Source organism: Dermacentor albipictus, chromosome 1, assembly GCF_038994185.2.
Source record: "Dermacentor albipictus isolate Rhodes 1998 colony chromosome 1, USDA_Dalb.pri_finalv2, whole genome shotgun sequence".
Lineage (NCBI taxonomy): Eukaryota > Metazoa > Arthropoda > Arachnida > Ixodida > Ixodidae > Dermacentor > Dermacentor albipictus.
Window position 1 is genome coordinate 164,866,572 of NC_091821.1, and position 6,000 is coordinate 164,872,571.

A 6,000-nucleotide genomic window follows, 5' to 3' on the forward strand; every position below is an offset into this window, starting at 1 on the left:
CCTTGCAATACCTCCAGATGGCGCTCGCCTCCGCCGCATCGCGATGGGACTCGATGGTAACCAAAAGTCAGTGGGACGCCTCGCACTGGGCGCTCACGGGAAGACTTCAAATGAAGCTGTGCAAGGTGATATGGGCTGGACTAGTTTTGAAGTGAGGGAAGCTCAAAGTAAAATTGATTATGGAGAACGACTGAGGAATATGGAAGAAAGTACGTAAATGGGCTGGGAGAGTGTTGAGGTATCTGTACAGGAAAAACATTGATTCACAGTGGAGGAAAATAACTAGGAAGCTTACCAGCAAGTATGCGGCCTGTAGGGTGAGCAACACAGCAACAAAGAACGTCAAGCGGAAAGTCAGAGAGGCTGAAATAATATGATGGGTAGCGGCGATGCAAAAGAAACCTGCCAAGAGTAACTACTTAACAGGAAAAAAAAACGAAATCAGGAAAGAAACAATTTATGATAACCGAAAGGGAAGCTCATTATTTTTCGAAGCGAGATCAGGATGCCTTTGAACACGCACCCATAAAGCGAGATATTGTTAGCCAGAACGAAATGAAGGAAATAAAGGAAAAAATCACCGCCCAAGCACACCGTACGGACGGTCAACCAGAGACACTGAAGTGTGCGCGCCCCAGTGTTTATTACTGGGTTAATCGCGACGGTTAATTAAACGACGGCTTGGTTGGCTGCCGGATTCTCGGTACGCAGTTGCTGCTTGCGCTCGCCTGCACAAGCCTCTTGTGCCGGGGCTGCAGCATCGGGACAATGTAGACGAGCTCGTTCCCGTTCTGCTCGCGGCGTTGCTGATCGAAAGCTGTGCTTCTCAGGAGTACGTATGACACGTCGCCTACCCGTGTCGGAGCCGGAGAGAAACTGCTGCGCAGCGCTCGGCCGCTCGGCTGCGACGGAGAGCAACGACGTCACTACTGGCGCAGCCAATCGCGCGCCTCTCTTACACTTTTCTTTTTGCGTGCATTCGCATGGCGTTGCGTCGGAGGAGTTTTCGGCGTACAGGCGACAGACGGACGAACGAATCGGCTAGCCATGCATATGCAGCTTCGCTGTAAAACATCGTGATCGAGCTAGTGCCTTATTGCCGCGCTTCGGCCGAAGTAACACGTCGCGTTTGGTGTTGGTCGGAAACAAGCTGTGATAGCTGTTATCTTAGCGTAGATAAAGTGCAAGGATGGTTCCTTCTCTTTTTTTTTTTGTTTGCCGCAAAACCTTTCACCACAAAGGCGAATTGACAACGTCAGGCAAATGTTTAAAGGTGCGTTTTGTTTCGTCCCAAGCGCCATGTCTTTCTCTAATGAGCAGAAGGTAAAAATTATCCTTGCCTTCGCAGCTGCAAATGACAAGAGGAGGAAGGCCGCAAATATATATATCAGTCGTGGAAGTCATGGAGCACCAGCACACAGCAGCAGCCGAGCACGAAATTGGCCGGATGCGACTTTTCATGAGCAATAAATCGCAAGGCACGGGCCTGTAAATTAGCCGGCTAGGTCACCTGACGTCTCTCCACTCGAGTTCTTTCTTTGGGGTTATGTGAAAGATCGTGCTTACATGATCGAGACGGACGTCAGATTAGCTCAATACAAGGATAACGGACGTCCGCCGTAGAATTCAAGCGTCGGTCATCAAGAAAGCCACTGAAGATGTGATAAAACGGACTCAGTATATAGCGTACCGGCAGAAGGACACCTATTCGAACTCGTCCTCTAGGCAGCAGCTGGTGTTCCACGGCGCTTTCGAATTCATAGGTAATAAGGACACACTGAAATATGATGTATATTTTGCTTGTTTTTGCGTAGGCGTTCCGATTGCCAGTTAGGCTCATTTTGAAGTGATTATTTACTTTATTGAACACATCGGTTTTGCCTTCTCTCAACACATACCGCTTCCCGGTCTGTTTATTTCGCTTTTATTTTATGCCATGAACCTGTTTTTGCAGAATGTATACACTATCATAAAAATTAAAACCGTCACTTTAATTCGGCTTTGATCCGAAGCAAGTTTCTGACGCGAAATATAGCTGCGCGCGCACTCTCTCGATGCAGTGGGAGCGAAGCCGGGATTTTGAAACATGCTACAAGGTAAATATACCTGGTAGCGAAGCTTCCATAGGAGCCCATACGTTCAAAACATGGCGGTCCATCACCGGTTCATGGGGCTTAGCGCCATCTGTATGTGGTGGGAACACTTCCGGCGGAAGAAAAAATAACGTGACGCCATGTCCGTTAAAAGCAGAAGTGACGTCATTTTGTTTTCGAAGGCGGGAAATTAGTTTTGTTGCTCTTCCTTTGCAGTTATATATTGAAATGCCCCGCCATTCGACTTGATGGGCGTTTCGAGCTTTCAGCGTGGAAAGGGATGCAGGAAAAGGTCAGCCGCACGGTTGTCGAAATCGCATCCCTGCACAGAACATACTTTCTTTGGAGGCCGACGAAAGCTTTAGGTGTAGAGTGCTGATACTATTGTCGAATGTCAAGCCCGTCGGCCAGCGCAGTCGCACGAAAACAACTACACAATTATCTGGCGGTCGTAACTCACTACTTTTGACTGAACAAATTAAGAAGCAATGAAGCTACGCGCGTTACCAAATTCAGACAAACTTCGACAAGCAAGAAAGCACAAATTGTGAGGGGGGCGTATTTCAACAGGTGATACGAGTGCGCCTTTCTGTCCATTTCAAGACGTGCAGATTGCAAGACGTCAAGATTGCAAGACGTCAAGATTGCACTGCGAGTGATAGTGGCGTCAACGCCCCCTGTAGCGATGGGCGCTGAAAAGAAATGCATTTATTAATAATAATAAAATTAAACGTATTTTCTGAACTCATCACGAATATATAAAATTGACTAGGAAGTTTATTTTCTCTGAATGAATATAACTGTGTCTCGTTTGAATTAAAGAACGCGTTTTTCTTTCCCAATGTTTGTTCCCTCCAAACATAGTCGCGCTTCAATCGCTGCTCCCATAACCCCCCATGCTGATGTCGGTGACAATTTGTACTGAACCGCTTTTCGCCCGAAGCTTCGCGACCTATTTGAATCGACCTTGCATGCTATGCCTATTACATTGCTTTTCGCGTTTCGTGCGTGGTGAGAGGGCGCTTCGGCCGCGTTATATCAAGGGGCTTTTGTTATCAATGCGATCAGTCGGCCTTGAGAGACGGATAATAAGTGTGACGTAGAGAGGAAGGAATAGCTGCAAAGCCGCGAAACCTGCTGTTCGTGCTCCTTCCGTACCATTATCAAGGTGATGCACTGTCTCTTCGGATTTGCGACAGGCAATACAGTTGCTTTCAATCAGCTTATTAGAGGACGCCGCTTTAGGAGCGTAGTCAGGTGGTATTTTTCATATTTCGTGAGGTTTGTTTGCCAGTCGGAAAAAATTGCACACAATTAGTACGTCCCTGAAAACACAGCAGTTAGATGTCACTTGGGGGTACATGGGGGGGGGTGCACGCAAATGTCTCATTGACACTTTGATAATTAGGACAGTACTTATCAAAATATATAATTAATTGCAGTTGTCGAATTAAATTTCAGGAACGAAAGAATTACTGGCGGCTACTCCACTCTACTGGAAACAATATGCACTAGGTGTTCTTTGAGTAATGCAACTGCTCTTCTTTAAGTCTTGGTGCATGATAGTTGGTTCACCCTGTATAATCCACTCAGTAACCGAAATGAGGCCAAGCCGGATTCGCTTGAAAACAGAACCAACAGCAGTCATGCGCAGAAGCGCTTATACTTGGACTCACAGAAAAAGACAAAAAAAAAAGACAGAGAGAGGCTGCAGTTTCTCCGGAAAGGCGAAGCAGTATTAGTGATAGCGAAGCACAAAACAATTTCACGAAGGAAGATCACACCGCCGAGAGAGGCTAGATTCTTGGTGGTGCGAGAGGACTCAGGCTGTGAAACTGAACTGTCTCTTGTATATACTCATATAAGGCCGTCACTTCAGTGAACAATTCTTCGAGGTCACACGAAGTTTATTCAAATGCAAGAAGAATATATATATATATATATATATATATATATATATATATATATATATATATATATATATATATATATATATATATATATATATATGGGGTTCGGAAAGCTAGTCGCACCCCCCCCCTCCCCCCCCCCCCGGAAAAATGAAAACTTTCCGCCTATGCACCCCTGTGTTTTCCTCGTTACGCTGTTTGACGAGTAGGGTCATTACCTCCTAGACTTCTTTCAGGCCTGCGCGCCACGTGCCTTGACGTCAGCTACGTCACCACTGCCCGTCCCAGACGACGCGCCTCCGACAAATCTCCCCAGCAGCTTGCTGCCCAGCGCTCGCTACGTAGGCGCGCACAGGGCTTGCACGAAGCTACGCGTGTGCATTTTTTTTTCTTTAGCGTGGTGAAGAAGTGGCGTGTAAAAATGATGGCTTACCATTGAGGTGTGAAAAAAGACAAAATTATAAAGAGAAAAGGACGAGAACGCTTGAAAAATACCGTCTCATTGCGTTCGCTCCCGGTACACAGATGAGCTCATGTGTACAAATGCAAAATTCAGAGAAAGTTCACAAACAGGCACAAAACTTTATTTTGTACACTCATGATTAAAGCACAAGAAACAACAGCCAAGAACAACCGTTTCTCATTTTCACTTCTTCGCAATTGTCTTTAATTTACGTGCATTTGCATCAGCTTTTGCAGCAGCAGCAGTCGTGTCATTTCTGTTCTTGCAATAATTTTTGAGGATTATGTTTGTGGCATACCTTGCTAACATGCCAACCACAAAGTCAGGTTCATGGCCATATCCATATGTATGTAGTTCGTCGAAGTCTGACAGGCTTTCAATTAGAAGGTGCTTCACAACGTCCCTGTGATTTGACATCTCCAGGAACAGCGTGGAATGTTCGGGCTGCAACAGTTTGGTTACAACTACTTCGGCGTGCATTACAACGGTAATTACGCATGCACTAGGAAACATTAGCCCCCCTCGATTGAGGTTCCATGTGAGAGAGTGTATATCTGTGTCTACCTCAACAATCAACTTCTCCTTGCAGTTATCGCACTTCAAGACCTTCAAAACAGAGTGCGCACAAAAGCCTGCCACATAGTCAAACGCAGCCACACGTGAGCTCAACTTGTCCAGGTCAACAGACTCGACGGTAATGTCGAAATGCGACAAGGGTGCGGTACTCTGAGGAGAAACATTATCAGTGTCGAACAGGTCGTCATCGCTTATACTACAGGGAGGGTGTTCTGCAGTCGAAGACTGCCTTCACATTCATAGAATGTCGGACGCTAATGTGATAATGACCTCCTGCTATCTGCCTGTACTGACCGACCCTATGTTCGAGACCATCTGTCTGTACCTTCCCAAGAAGCACGGACTTTTGGCTAAGTTCAACAATGCAGTACTTCGTGAATTCCAGCAAAGCGTAAGCTGAGTGCCTCAAAGCAGTGAGAGTTTCTCTTGTCAGAGTACCATTATCATGCTTATCAAGTCACCAAGGCATCTATAAAGGTCAACTTAGGGTCATATGTCAAGCATGAAACTGGCTGCTCGTACACATCACGATGATGATAGCCTTTGTGCGGTGTTTAACATTGACAATTTTCCACCATCGACCTATTATCCTGACAAAATTCGCAGTCTCCTTAGCATGTGGAAATGCTGGTAAGTCACTGTGGGCATCTAATGCTTCAGCCACAAATTCATTAAACACTTGTAAAGTGAGCTTGACATTCTGTCTCTCTAAGTTGTTAGAGTTCAATGCTTTTGAGGAGAGGTGGTAACTGTATTTTAGGAGCTGCGAAGTTTCAAGTTCATGCTACTCGCGTCGCTCTTTGAATGATGCCCACTGTATGGGGTCGTGATGCACAGTGTTCATTGATAGGTCAAATAGTGAAAAATAAAGGTTGCTTCCTGGAATTTTTTGGTTTAACCAATTGTTTCTAATGCACTTAAGTAAATGCACGGCATCGACAACATAAAATAAAGGCCG